This window comes from Lithobates pipiens, unplaced genomic scaffold, assembly GCF_037356315.1.
Source record: "Lithobates pipiens isolate NorthernLeopardFrog02 unplaced genomic scaffold, aLitPip1_a1.2 Scaffold_25, whole genome shotgun sequence".
Lineage (NCBI taxonomy): Eukaryota > Metazoa > Chordata > Amphibia > Anura > Ranidae > Lithobates > Lithobates pipiens.
The window spans coordinates 64,998,222-65,014,114 of NW_027507787.1; the positions used below are offsets into that span (position 1 = coordinate 64,998,222).

General features: G+C 45.3%; 1 protein-coding gene across 3 annotated transcripts in view; it reads right to left on the reverse strand.

Annotated features, from left to right (window-relative positions):
• Window positions 1-14,498, reverse strand: part of AIFM2 (AIF family member 2) — a 76,396-nt gene extending 61,898 nt beyond the window's left edge. For 2 of the 3 annotated variants that reach the window (XM_077454567.1, XM_077454569.1), the window contains exon 1: window positions 7,935-8,101. The gene's annotated coding sequence lies outside the window, so the exon portion shown is untranslated. Of the gene's footprint in view, window positions 1-7,934; window positions 8,102-14,364 lie in introns of those variants that run through there. The other variant, XM_077454568.1, reaches the window with a different exon arrangement.
• Between the last annotated feature and the right edge of the window lie 1,395 nt (window positions 14,499-15,893).

The window sequence follows — 15,893 nt, forward strand, 5'->3', positions numbered from 1 at the left end:
GAGGAGTTCTGGAATTGATTTTTGGAATTCTCTGGACGACAGAGCCCTGCTTTTACCAACTCTTTGCATTGTTGATACCCTAGATTAAGAAGCAGGACACATGCATGAGGCTTTTATTTTGTTTTTTGGTTGAATAATAATGATTTGATATACAGGCATACCCCACTTTTAAGTACACAATGGGGTTTATTTACTAAAGCTGGAAAGTGCAAAATCAGGCTCATTTCTGCATAGAATCCAATGAGCTTCTAACCTCAGCTTGTTCAATTAAGCTTCGGTAATAAAACCTGGAAGCTCATTGGTTTCTATGCAGAAGTGAGCCTGATTTTGCACTTTCCAGCTTTAGTAAATAAACCCCATTGTGTACTTAAAAGTGGGGTATGCCTGTATTTTCTATATTTTTGGATGCATAGAATGCACTTTTTGGTTAAGTTCTATTGGCAGATAGCATGTCTAATTTTTTTTTTTTTTAATGCACAATAAAAAAAATGCGTGGAATAATTCTTGGTTATGTATTTTGCTTCACATGACAGTTTGGGAGTAGGTAGTTTTATTTAAAAAAAATACAATGTAAAATTAAAAAGGTAATAGAGGTGCGCATCCTCACTGGTCTCCCGATTTGATCACGATTATCTGGTCAACGATTCGATATCAAGTGCAACACCGTTACCGACAAACTCCCACTTCCGCTTGGGCCTCCTAGGCAGCCCTTCTTCCCTGCAATCTTCTGGGACACATCACAGGTCCCAAAAGATTGTCCGGCCATTCAGAATAGTGCAGTCAGACATGCGCACCCAGCTGAGAAGCTGTAACCTGTCACAGCCGGATGCCCACAGTAGTATCGCCAGTGCCATGGACAGGCGGGGTAGAGAACGGAGGGTTTGGGTCAGAAGATAGACTTTTTTTGTAGCTGCTGACTTTTAATAAACAAAAATTGAGTGGAACTTTGCTTTGAATTAAAAATAACCTCCCTCCCTTAACCACTTCAGCCCCGGAAGATTTGGCTTCTTAATGACCTGCTTAATACGGCACTGCTTTATTTTAACTGACAATTGCACGGTCGTGTGATGTTGTACCCAAACAAAATTGACGTCCTTTTTTTTGCCACAAATAGAGCTTTGTTTTGGTGGTATTTGATCACCTCTGCGGTTTTTATTTTTTGTACCATAAACAAAACGACTATTTTGAAAAAAACAAACAATATTTTGTACTTTTTGCTATAATAAATATCCCTATTTTTTTTTAAAAAAAAGCTATTTTTTTCTCAGTTTATATGTATTCTTCTACATATTTTTTTTGGGGGAAAAAAAATGCGTATATTGATTGGTTTGCACAAAAGTTATAGCGTCTACAAAATAGGGGATTGATTTATAGAATTTTTATTATTTTTTTATTTTTAACTAGTAATGGTGGCGATCTGCAATTTTTATCGGGACTGCGACATTATGGCGGACTCATCGGACACTTTTGACACATTTTTGGGAACCACTGGCATTCAAACAGCAATCAGTGCTATAAAAATGCATTGATTACTGTAAAAATGTCACTGGCAGGGAAGAGGTTAACACTTGGGGGCGATCAGGGGGTTAACTGTGTTCCCTAGTGTGTGCTCTAACTGTAGGGGGAGGGGGCTGACCTAGAGGAAATGACAGATCATGGTTCCTATCTATTAGGAAGTCATAATCTGTCTCTCCTCACAGAACAGAACAGGGACTTGTGTGTTTACACACACTCATCCCTGTTCTGCCTCTCATGCCCGCGATCGCTTATGGCCGGCGGTTATCACGGGGAATAGAACACCTCTGAGATGAATTAGAGCTGCGAGCAAGGCTTTCTCATCCAACATCAGTGTCTGACCTCACATATGCCTTTTTGCAAGAATGGTTAAACGTTTCCATAGGCACACTCCTAAACCTTGTGGACAGCCTTTCCAGAAGAGTTAAAACTGTTATAGCTGCAAAGGGTGGGCCAACTCAATATAGAACCCTACGGACTAAGGCTGGGATGCCATTAAAAGTTCACATGTGTGTGTAAAGGCAGAGGTCCTAATACTTTTTGGCTTTCTTTCCTACGATTAAGTTAAGGTCATGTGATGAAACGCGTCAGCCTGCCTGGCTTCAGTACGCCCGTGCGTGCATCTCTTGGCATACCGCAGCATCCATCCAGGAGGGGACACTCTAGCTATTATAGCTGTAGCATGCGTTCCATCTAGTGCGCTATACTCGAGTCATTTTTAACCCTTTAAAAAAAAAACTTATTTGAGATATTGCACTATGATGGTCTTCCCATTCTTTTTATGCATTTGTGTGAATAGGTGTTCCGCCATTCAAAGAGACAATATCAGCAGGGCTGAAGATATCTGTGGACTGACACTAATTGGGACAATCTCTTTTAGACCTTACCATCGGGTAGGTCTAAATGTGAGGTAAGGGGTCAGAGAGTGAGGTGGCGGTACTCTGTGGTGCAAGAATGTGGTTTTGGAGCACTTCCTTCAAGCAAGACTGTTGAAATGTATTCATGATTGCTTCGAGAGAGCATTGTTCATATATGTTACTTTGAAGACTTCTGCACAAAAGGACATTGAATGTGACACTATCATTTTAGAAATATTCACATATTGTACTATTGCCTTTTTTTATGTACAGATATATATGGTACTGAGGTCTATTACTATTAAAGTGGAGGGCCACCCTGAAAAACAAAAAAAATTTAAAAATTAGAAAAAAATCTAAAAAAAAAAAAAAAATGAAAAAATTTTTTTTTTTTTTACTTACCAGAAATGCCTGTTGCTAGGCACTTTATCCTAATCTTCCTCTTCCTCCTCCGCGGAGATCTTCTGTCTTCTGTCTTCGTCGCGGCGTCTTCTGGGTAATGGGTCGCGCTGTGTTCTGGGAACTGTGTGTTCCAGAACACAGCGCGTCCCATTCGGAAAGCGCTGCGGGACTCGCGCATGCGCAGTAGCTGCGGGACTCGCACATGCGCAGTAGGAAACGGGCAGTGAAGCCATAAGGCTCCACTGCCTGTTTCCCTTACAGGGAATGGCGGCGCCGGGACCCGAGAGCCGAGGGACGGGTCGGCCTCGGGCGGCCAACATCGCGGGCGCCCTGGACAGGTGAGTGTGTTTATTAAGTCAGCAACTGCAGTGTTTGCAGCTGCTGACTTTTTTTTTTTTTATTATTTTAACCGGCCCTCCTCTTTAATATGGAGATTATCATTATATTTTTTTATTATGCCAATGTAGCATGGTTGTGGTTGCGCTGAACCTTATTTGAGGTTTATACTAGGTTACGGTATATATTTGGTTTAAGTGTACAGTATATTGAATCCACATTAATATCAAGACTAACTTAACTGTTTGCCAACCGTGAAACTTATGCCCCATACACACGGTCAGATTTTCCGATGGGAGCTTGTCATCCGAAATTCCGACCGTGTGTAGGCGCCATCGGACATTTTCCATCGGAATTTCCGTCTCACAAAATTTGAGATCTGGTTCTCAAATTTTCCGACAACAAAATCCGTTGTCGGAAATTCCAATCGTGTGTACACAATTCCGACACACAAAGTTCCACGAAAAGCAGCACTGGCTATTGAACTTCATTCGTCGTACGTCACCGCGTTCTTGACGTTCGGAATTTCCGACCGACTTTGTGTGACCGTCGGAAAAAATCCATGGATTTTGTTGTCGGAATGTCCGATCAATGTCCGATCGTGGGTACGCGGCATTACATATATGGTGGCAGAGCGGCCTCCCTACACTGGATCACGCATCTAGTATGTGATCCACATGCTCAGACAGAGTGCAGGCAACCGCTGGCTGTGCAGCGATTCGTCACAGCACATGTCGATCACCAGGTGGCAGCCCATGATTGACTCTGAGCTTCCCTGAACACAGCTCTGTGAATGTAAACAACACAGAGCTGTGTTTAGTGACAAGGGATCTCATTGTTAATTTTCTGCTAAGCAGGGAATGAAAACCACTAGATCCCCAGTAAAAGCAGCATACAGTAAACATATAAACACTTGTTAGGCACACATTTAATCTTGATCGCCTTAGATGTTAACCCTTTCAGCCCAGTGTCATTAGCACAGTAAGGCCGCGTACACACGGGCGGACTGTCTAGCCAACTAAGTCCGTCAGACAATCCGACAGACAGTCCGTCCTACTTTTGAATGAACGGACTTGACCACACACGATGAACAGACAGTCCGCTGAAAGCTTGTGCGATGACGTGTACAGCACGTACGACGGGACTAGAAATAAGACGTCCAATACACTGCAATGCAACCTTCGGCCGTGTAAATCCTTTCTGAGCATGCGCCATACTTAGTCCGTCCAACTTGCCTACTCACTGTCCGCTGAAACCAAGTTTGGACGGACAATATTACGGAAGTTCCGAAAGACTTAGTCCGCCAGACTGTCCGCTGAAAAAGTCCGCTGAAGCCCACACACGAGCGGACTGTCCGCTGAAACACGTTTCAGCGGACCAAGTCCGTCAGACAGTCCGCCCGTGTGTACGCAGCCTAACATTGCATATCATTAGCACTGATCAATGTAATAATGTCACTGGGGACATCAGTGGCAGTTAGTCAGCTCCATCCAATGTCAGTTAGTGCCCAATTGTTTGCCGTACTATTGCAGTCCCGTTATAAGTTGCTGATCACCACCTTTACTAGCATAAAAAAAATTCCAGTATATATCCCATAGTTTGTAGATGCTAGAACTTTCACACAAACCAATAAATATAAACTTATTGGGATTTATTTTTCTTTTATTACCAAAGACAAAGCAGAATGCAATTTGGCTAACATTTATAAAGAGATTTAATTTATTTTTTATAGGATATGTTTTATAGCAAAAAGGAAAAGAAAATTTCAAAAATGTTGGTATTTTTTCATTTATATCATTAATAAAATTAAAAACCCAGTGGTGATCAAATACCACCAAAAGATAGCTTGATTTGTGTGGGAGGGAAAAAAATGATATAAATTTCATTTGGGTACAGCATTGTATGACCATGCAATTGTCAGTTAAAGCGGGAGTTCTGCCGTTTTTTTTTTTTTGTTTGTTTTTTTGTTTTGTTTTTTATAAATACTGCAGCTGCTGACTTTTAAAATATGGACACTCCCCAGTCCAGTGCGCCCGCGATGTCAGCACCCGAGGCCGATCTGTCGCTCGGCCCTCGGGTGCTGCCGCCGCCATTTTTGCTATGGGAATCAGAAAGTGAAGCCTTGCGGCTTCACTTCCCCATTCCCTACTGCACATGCGCAAGTCGCGCTGCGCCATACGGACAGTCCCTGCTGTCTCTGGGACCCGTGTGTTTTCCAGCAGACAGCGGGGGAGGGACAGGAAGTGGCGTAAATACCAGCAGATTCTGCAGCTATCTATGCCCGGAAGTGGGTGCAAATACCTGTATTATACAGGTATCTGCACCCCCCTGAAAGGTGCCAGTTGTGGCACCAGAGTGCGGGGGGGGGGGGGGGGGGGGTTCCATTGAGTGGAAGTTCCACTTTAGGGTGCAGCTCCGCTTTAAACGAAGGCAGCGATGAATAGAAAAAAAATGGCCTGGTCATAAAGGGGGTAAAAGCTTCCAGAGGGAAGGTGGTTAATCTATCCATAGGCAGCTAGATTTTCATATGATTTCTGCTGAACTGGGAAAAATTAGAACCATGGATGCCAGTACCTCCCAGCACATAATTATACAAGCAACATGGTCAACAAGTTACTCCTACATAACAAAGGTCTTATTTACCTTCACTTTTCTTTTCACCAATATGGTGAAATTTCTTTATAAATTTGTTGCAACAATAGCACTATACAGTAACAGTGTATATATAAAAAAAAAAAAAAAAGAATTCTACTAATTGGCCACACCTGTTGGTACAACAATGAAAATGTGAGGCTTGAATTTGGCACAAGGCTTCCGACCACTCTGTCCAAAAACGAACTGCACAGTGGAGGTGGGTATGACATGTTTGTTATTTAAAAAAAAAAAAAAACAACAAAAAAAAAAAAAAAAAAAAAAAGGAGAGAGTTTACAACCCCTTTAAGACGTCAACATAATTACCAACACATTTTGGATAATTTTATGCTCCCAAATTTTTAGGAACAGTTTGAGGTTGGCTCCTTCCTGTTCCAACATGACTGTGCATAAGTGCACAGTGATAAGGTCCATAAAGACATGGATGAGAAAGTTTAAGGTGGAGAAACTTGACTGGCCTGCAGAGAGTCCTGACCTCAACCTGATAGAAACACCTTCGGGATGAATTAGAGTGGAGACTGCGAGCAAGGCCTTCTCGTCCAACATCAGTGCCTGACCTCACAAAAACCCTTCTGGAAGAATGGTCAAACATTCCCATAGACACACTCCTAAACCTTGTGGACGGCCTTCCCAGAAGAGCTGAAGCTGTTATAGCTGCAAAGGGTGGGCCAACTCAATATTGAACCCTACCGACTAAGACCCCATACACACTATTAGATTTTCTGCAGATTTTTGTCTTCAGATTTACCAAAACCATGTAGTGCAAGGGTCTGCGTGATTGCATACACATTGAAACTCTTAGGCCCGGTTCACACCGCTGCGGGGGGAGATCCGGATGTGATTCGCACAGCAAATCACATCCGATCTCCGTAGCGATGCGAGTTCAGCCATACAGATAGTATGGCTGAATTCGCAGCGCTCCCGCAGCAAACTCGCACGGGACCCTTTTTTGGGTCCGCAACAGAATCGGATCGCATGGGGGTTCACACCATGCGATCCGATTCCTGTGCGAGATCTGGGGGTGTCATTAACATAACATTGACACTCCCAGCCGTCCGCATAGGGCAGTGTGAACTGCCGGCGGGAGGTGTGCGATGCGGGTAAACGCCGCGGATTCGTGGCGTTCCCGCATCGCTATAGTGTGAACCCGGCCTTAAGGTTTGACCTCATATTCTATGGTACAAGCTCACCAGCAATCATTATTATTATACGTATATAGCGCTGTCAATTCACGCATCGCTTTACATATACAATGTTTAGTATCATCAATAATTGCATTATTACAATTGTGATAGGAACATGGCCACACACAGTGCTTTAAAACATTTGCTCCAAAGCAATCAAACACATAAATCGATCTAAATATCAGTTACACTATATATGTTCCATACATTTTTACACTTAGGGCCAGTTCACACCATAGAAACGCAGTCCGGATGCGCTCCAGATGCTTTTTTGCCTGTGCATTTTTGATGCAGTCCAGTGTATTTTTCCCCCCCATTTTTTCCCCTTAACCTTACATAAGAACATAGGTGTTCCAGAGCATTTTTGGTGCGTTTAGGTGTGTTCCGGTGCGTTCCCGTGAGTTTTTGATGCTTTTTACAGCATTCCAGTACAGTCCAGTGCAGGAAAAATGCAGCATGTTCTACTTTTTTTTCTGGAACTGGAACGCACTGGAACTGCAAGCACTGGTGTGAACTATGCCATTGAAAACCATACAACCTACTTTCTATGCGTTTTTGATGCAGACAAAAAAAACGCACTGGACTGCATGTGGCAATTGTATAAAAACATTTGACAGAAGCACAGGTCTCCTGAGTGATCAGAGATGGTGAATCGTGGGAATTGCTTAGAGTGCACAAAAACATTCCACCGTGCAACTGATCCTTTTCTGCCACAATCGACTTGGATCACTCCAAATCATCATTCATCGCTCATTCTAGTGCTATTTTTGTCTTGCTTGATCAATGTCAGATTTGATTGGATTAGACACCAATTATTCTGTTTTATTGCACCATGTATGGTTCACCATAGCGGCTCCCTATGCAGTAGCGGTTAATCGCTATTTACTAACAATCACAAAATACTCTAAATGTGTGTAACTGATCACTATAACATGCTGCAGGACTCCATTGGCAGCATATGACAGCTGTGTGTGCAGTATACACTTACCAATCCACAGACTGCTTCCTGTCATCTGAGTGTATGAGATATTCTCCCCCAACCTCAGCTCTTCAGTCTTCACAAGATCACACTAATACGATAACAGCACCCAGCTGACACTTATCTGCCTCTATATAGGGGGATTGTAAATTGGAGGAACTGCAACATCAATATGACTCAGCAAAACACAATAAGCCTCTGCTAAGCCTCTCCATAGCCAGTGCTGTCACCTAGTGGCCCATCTTTTTATTGCACCTTCCTATGCCTTGGACAGTCTTTTTCAACTTTCTTAGTTTTAAGTGTAGTATTATTTTTTTTTTACTTCTTGACCTCCTGAAGATTTCACCCCCTTCATGACCAGGCCATTTTTTGCTATTCGACACTTTAGCTGACAATTGCGCAGTCATGCAATGCTGTACACAAACAAAATCTATATTTTTTTCCCCCCACACAAATAGAGTTTACTTTGATGGTATTTGATCACCACTGGTTTAAAAAAAAATAAAAAATAAAAAAATTGGGGGGATATAAACGAAAAAAGACTGAATTTTGAAAAAAAAAAATCTATATATTGTTTGCTTTCTGCTATAATACATAAAAAAAAAATCAAATCAGTCCTTGTTCACATTGGAGCCACTTGTCATGCAATTTGAATAAAAAATAAAATGCAGCCACTACATCTAAAGACTGGTAAGCTGGAATATATTAGACGGGACTATAGTGTCCACAGAAGGGAGACATACTAAATAAAATCACATCATTGAATTGTCTAAATTTTAAAAGTATTTTAGAGATACACACTCATCCAAAAATAGGAAAAAGTGGTTACTTATAATGAATAATACAAAAAATGTATCAAATTAGTGCATGTGGCTGAACGGAGATACTGGTTATACAAAAATGATGTAATGTTGTCTGTGTGCTCAGCGTTTCACCACTATTTGGCTTCTTCAGGACCAAGACATAGAGTGGTCGTTTAGATTACCAGTGAAACCCGGAAGCAGGCCGACCAACCAAAATACCTTGGGCGGGCAGAGGAGCACAGCCGGTAGGCATAGACCACATCACAAAGTTGTAGACATTTGGCAACATTAATGTAACACCCAGAAAAAACTGACACGCAAGAACCTTTCATCTCCCAGGAAAGCCCTGCGAGATCATGGTTCCCACCAAAAGGTGTTCCTCCAGCTGGAGGAAACAAAAAACTGAAAGAAGCTGCGTGGAGGCCTCCTGTTAAAGCTTGGAATGATGGTGTTTCCTGTTAGAGGAGGAGCCATCAGGGCTGGTCCTACCATGGGACCTGGTGGTACCATCAGTCCCGAGCAGCACTTTCGGGGGGGGGCGGCATCCAGCCCAGCCAGCCCAGCCAGCCCATTCCACTGCTTATTGCACTGTGAGAGAGCCCAGGGCCAAGGCGACAGTAGTGTGCGGGCAGGCGAATCGATGGCTAAGTAGGCAGGCCAGTCTGCAGGTGAGCGCACATGCTGACCAATCAGCAGGCTGGTGGGCGGGGAGCAGAGACATGCCGCCCGCCCTGCATCAATGCAGTTCCGCCCTCACTGTGCATCTGCGGGCAGCAGAGAGATTACATCATCTCTTTGCTACCTGCCTTCACTCTGGGACATATCAAGTGACAATCTGCAATTTGTTGTAGGTGACGTTGTGGCAAGTGACAATCGGCAATATGTGGCAGGTGACATAGCAAGTGAAAATTGTGCAACGTGTGGTAAGTGACGTGGCAAGTGACAATCTGCAACGTATAGCAAGTGACAATCTGCAACGTATAGCAAGTGACAATCTGCAACGTGTGGCAGGTGACAATCCACATCTGAAGGCAGGTGACGGTGGCAAGTGACACTCTCAGGGCTCCCACTGATTCTACATTATGATGAGTTGAACTATTGCATTTTATATAACAATGTAATAATAGTTATAATGCGCTTCAATCGTTGTTTTTTGCGATACGACACTGCAATGCTTTAACTGACAATTGTGCAGTCGCGCAATGTTGTACCCAAACAAAATTTATGTCCTTTTTTCCCCACAAATAGAGCTTTCTTTTGATGGTATTTGATCACCTCTGCGGTTTTTATTTTATTGTGCTATAAACAAAAAATGCGACAATTTTGAAAAACAAAAAAAAATTTTTTTACTTTTTGCTATAATAAATGTCCAAAATTTTTATTTATTTTTTTGTACTCACTGTAAAATAATTTTCTCTGAAGTTCATTGAGGGACACAGCTCCATTAATCTTTACCGTAGGGTTACTACGCCCCCTTCAGAAAAGGACTAGGCAGAACATGCAATACATGTGAAAAACACCAGAACTGTACAGTTCTGCCCAGGGGGCGGTCCCTCTGGCAATAACCCCTCAGCCTGCTTCCTGCAGCTCAGTACGTCAACAAGCAGTATAACGTAAACTAATAGGAGGGGAGGGTGCTGTGTCCGTCAATGAACTTCAGAGAAAAGGATTTTACGGTGAGTGCAAAAAATCCTATTTTCTCTTTCGTTCATTGACGGATACAGCTCCATTAATCTGGACCGTAGGGACGTCCTCAAGCAGTGTCATAACGGGGAGTGGGAACAGCAAACATAACTTCGCCCACAACCATAGGTGCTCCCCAACAAGGGGTCACCATCTGAACCAACCACATCAGAACTTGCGGTCAACATATGCATCAGATGCATTGATAATCAAAATGTAACTTTCTCGAACAAGAAGAAAGAGTGTAAATTGCAACATTACACGGCCGCCTGCAAAACTTTGCAGCCAAAGCAGGCATCAGAAGATGCGCTTAGATCAACTTTGTAGAACTTTGTGAAAGTGTGAACAGACGACCAAGTTGCCGCCTTACACACCTGGGAGACTGATGCTTGATGTCAGAAGGCCCAAGAGGTCCCAATTGCCCTGGTGGAATAGGCTGTGGCAGGAAAGGGGACCATGATCTGTCTGATCCACCATGAGACGGTGGTCGACGAGACCACCAGCCCTTTTTTCGGACCAGCTACCAAAACGAACAGAGAATCTGACTTCCGGAAGAGAGCCGTGGCAGACATGTATACCCTTACTGCCCAGATCACGTCCAGGGAATGGAGGGCCAATTCCATAGGGTGTGTCGGTTTAGGACACCGAGATAGCAACACAATGTCCTCATTGAGATGGAAAGTTGAAACCACATTCGCCAGAAAAGAAGGTTGCTGACGCAACACCACCTTATCCTTGTGGATAGGGCAACTTGCAGGACAAGGCCACCAGCTCAGAAACCCTCCTGGCAGATGTAATAGCCACTAGGAAGACCACTTTCTGAGAAAGAGTCAACAAGGGATTTCCCCGATGTTCTCAAATGGCGGCTTCTGCAGCACCGATAGCACCAGGTTCAGATCCCATGGAGGTAGGTGTGGTCGCATCGGAGGGACTACATGTCGAACCCCTTGCACAAAGGCACTCACTAATGAGTGAGACACCAGGGGTCTCAAAAAAAAAGCAGAGGCCGATATCTTGTCTCTTGATGGTGCTCAAGGCCAGCTTATGGTCCATTTCTCGCTGTAAGAACAGCAGGATCCTGGAAACAGAATAGGTCGTTGGACGCCACCCCATCTCCTCACACATGGAGATATAAGCCTTCCATGTACGATGGTATATCTTCTGAGAAGATTTTCGTGCCCTCAGCATAGTGGAGATTACCGAGTCTGACAGACCTCGGTACCTTAGCACCTGCCTTTCAACAGCCATGCCATTAAAACCAGCGACGGTAAAGCAGGATGGAGTATCAGACCTTGCGATAGGAGGTCTTCTTGCATCAGCAACCGCCAAGGAGCATCCGCCACCAGGCATACTAGGTCTGCGTACCAAGGACGCCGGGGCCAATCAGTATTACTGGAATCCCCTTGGCCTCCACTCTGCGGAGCAGACGTGGCAACAGTTTGAGCGGAGGGAAGGTGTAAATCAGCTGATACTGCTCCCATGGAGCCACCAACGCATCTGACGTGTCCGCCCAAGGATCTCTTGTCCTGGACACGAACCTCCGCACCTTCCGATTGAGTCGAGAGGCCAGAGGATCCACATCTGGTGTGCCCCACTGCAGGCAAAGAAGCCTGAACACCTCCGGATGCAAAGCCCATTCTCCTGGGTCCAGCATCTGGCAACTTAGATAGTCCGCCTGCCAGTTTTCTACTCCCGGGATGTATACGGCCGTCAGGGCAGGTATGTGTCACTCTGCCCACCAAAGTATGTGAGAGACCTCTCGTGCTGCAGCCGAGCTTCTTGTTCCTCCTTGATGGTTGACATATGCCACCGCCGTGGCGTTGTCTGACTGGATTCTGATCGGACGCCCTCATAGTCTCATCGACCATGTGGAGAGGCATAGCCCGATTGCTCGAAGCTCAAGCACATTGATCGGTAACAGGGATTCCTCCCTCAACCAGAGGCCCTGGGTCAATTGTACTCCCAGTACTCCACCCCAACCGGCCAGGCTGGCGTCCGTGGTGATCACCGTCCAATGAAGAGGCAGGAACGATTTCCCGGACCAAAGGGCAAGAGATCTCAGCCACCAGAGAAGAGAGTCCCTTACTAACTGGCTCACCTGAATCTGCCGATCCAGAGATAATGGAAATTTGTCCCCTTTGGACAATATCTCCCTCTGCAAGACTTTGGTGTGAAATTGGGCGTACGGTACAGCCTCGAAGGAGGCTACTATGAGACCCAGAACTCGCATGCAGAAACGCGAGTTCTGCGCTTCATCAGCAGCTTCTAAGAGTCTGCAGTTTGTCTGATGGGAGAAACACTCTCGCTTCCACGGAGTCCAGCAGTAAGCCTAGGTACTCCAGGCACAGAGTCGGCACTACTACCGACTTTTTGAGGTTCAACACCCACCTAAACTCCTGTAGAATTTGCATAGTGATCACCACATCCTCCCTTAATTCTGAGGTGGAAGCTGCTCTCAGAAGGAGATCGTCCAGATACCCCACGATTGAGATCCCACATTGTCCCAACAATGCCAAAATTGTAGCCAATACTTTGGTAAAGGCTCGGGGTGCTGAAGCCAGGCCAAAAGGCAGAGCCATAAGCTGGTAGTGCTCTTCCCCTACTGCAAATCGCAGAAACCTCTGATGCCTGAGGCATATGGGTATATATGAACGTACGCATCCTGTATGTTTAAAGATGCCAGGGAGTCCCCCTGATGGAGTGCAGCGACTACGGAGCGAACCGATTCCATTCTGAACCTTTGTACTTTCACAATGCAATTGAGGGCTTTTAGGTCCAGGATTGGACGTACCCCTTCCTTTTTGGGGACTACAAACAGATTGGAGTGGAATCCCTGAAATCTTTCTGGTTTTGGAACAGGTACTATCACCCAGCAGCTCAGCAGGTCCCTTACTGCCAGGGGTCAAGTCCTGGGGAAAAAAGTGTGGGAACTCCCACCCAAGATCCACTCCCCCACAAAAAAAAAAAAAAAATTATACGCATATATGCATACATATTTCACAGAAAATACAGTGCAACATTTATTGTAAAGTGCCAGTTTACAAAAACAAAATAAGGTGACTAGTCAAACTAACAGAATAATCACCACAATGGGTGATGATCTTTCCCTCACAGGGAATTTCTAACACAAATACACCCTTTTACATACATATACAAATACGTAAAAAAGTCCTGCAAGCCGCATCTTTGCAGCGCTATAGGAGCGGTGTATTCACCACCCCTAAAGCGCCCTTTCCCATTGAAATCAATAGGGTAGCACCGCCAAAGTGCCACTAAAGCGCCCCCGCTGCAGTGGCACTTGGCCAGCGCTTTTAACCCTTTTTACGGCCGCTAGCAGGGATTAAAAGTGCTATGCTAACTCCCGAAAAGCGCTGCACAAATGACTGAAAAGTGCCGCTAAAAATACCGCTGACACCTGGGTGCTGTTGGTGTGAAAGAGCTCTTACTGTGCGTGCATAAAGATTATCTAAAAATATTTTTAGATCAATAACATTTTATCAAAATATTTAAAATTGCACCAATATGAGGCTGTGACCAACACACAAAATAAAACTCAAAAAGGATTTTTATTTTATGAAAATCAATACAAATATTCAAAGGCGAGAAAATAAACTTAAAAACACAGTCCACTTTGCTGCAAAGATAGTCACTGGCTGCCTGCAGGAAGAGAAATGATCTATCATTGATCAGTGTACTCTGTACAGCTCTGCACAGAACAGGAAAATGTGTTGTTTCAAAAGATTTCAAGGTAAAGCTGTGCTGTATTCCTCAGTGATGAAGAGTGGAAGAAAAGGTTGGAAACATGCAAAGAGAAGGAAGAGGAGATTGTCCCTGAATATGAGCTCCTGGAAATGAGAGCCATTCTCCCTGCAAAGGGTGGATTTCTAGAAGCTGGGGTTTGGAAGAGAGAGAGAGAGAGGTCGGAGGGAGTCAGCGGAAGTGCACACACTCACTTGGAAGGCTCCTGGGGGCTCTCTGGTTTATTCAGCAGTACAGTATCACTGTGTCTGTCGGCTGCTCCTTTTTAATCTTCCTGCCCACCTCTCCTTCACAGACTGAATATGCGAGCAGGGAGGGGGGCAAGAGAAGCGATGTGTGTGAAGCTGACTGCATCCAGGAGGTGGAGTTGGATGGAGCAACGTGAGGAATGGATCCATCCCCTCCACCTAGGACAGCTATACTTCCCGAGCCATCCCTGCACTGTCCACACACAGGGACTGACAGAGCGCAGAGGACGGAGGAGGGAGGGGGAGGAGAGGAGAAGGTGGATGGGGTTTCCGGGGATGGGAACTAATTTCTGCATCTCACTTCTCCCGCCGGCTTGTCATTTTTTACAGATCCTTCCCCACCTCCTCCAGCACTGGGGCTGTGGCTGCACCCCAGGCGACTGCCAGTGTCTAGTCCACCTAGTGGTAGCACCGACCCTGGGAGGAGGAACGAGGGAGGGGAGGATGCCGTCCTTCACTATGCGGCGATGCTTAGTGAAGAATCGGCTCAGACGGCTCTAGTCCTGCAAAGGGAACGGCGTTCCTGCTGTGAAAAAAGTGCAGGGACGCCGTTCCCACGCGTTCCCGCAGGACTCGAGCCTTGCTTACTGCCCAAAATAGGGCCTAGGGAGTAAGGGTATGCTGGAGGGAATAAATCTGTTTGGTGGCTAAGAGACTCTATCTTGTAGCCTGATGAAATCAGTTTGTAGACCCATTGGTCGGACAGCCGGGAGGCCCACCAATCTGCAAAATCCCAAAGGCGCCCCCCCCCCAACTGTGTGTCGGGCGGGGGCAAACCTTCATGTGGTAGTACTTTTGCACGCAGGCTTGCAAGACCAGGGACGCTTTTGTCCCTCCGCAGTTGTCCTGTCGGACTGGGAGCGCTTACCTGCAGCCCCGCACGGACGAAAAAGCCTCTTTTGAACGAAAAAGGAGGGCCCTTGCCTACTGCATGGCTCTTTACCCTTCTTGGACTGGGAGAGCAACGTGCTCTTCCCACCTATGACATTCTTAATAATGTCATCCAGCAAAGCTCCAAATAGTCGCTCACCAAGGAAGGGCAAATCCGTCAAGGCTTTTTTTTAGATGCCTGGTCCGCAGACCAGCATTTCAGCCAGATTAGGCACCCTAGCATCACTGCTGATACCGATGCTCTGGAGGGCAGTGGGAGTGTACCCAGGGCTGCATCACAGACATAATTAAGGCCATGCACCAACTAGTCTGCTAGTTCTGCGCAGACTGGAGGGGACTGTTGCTTCTCCAATTCATGGTGCAATAGTTTTGCCCACTCAGTAAGGGTCTGCGACACTAATGCCATGGCCAGTACCGGTCGTAGCTCTGACCGCACCACTGTAAATATGGACTGGGCCACTGCCTCGGCCCTCCTGTCGGTAGGGTCCTTAAATGCAGAAGCCCCCTCTACCAGAATCGTGGTTACTTTATTTAACTTGGATACTGGGGGGTCTATGACCGGAAGGAAGCCAACCATTTTTTAA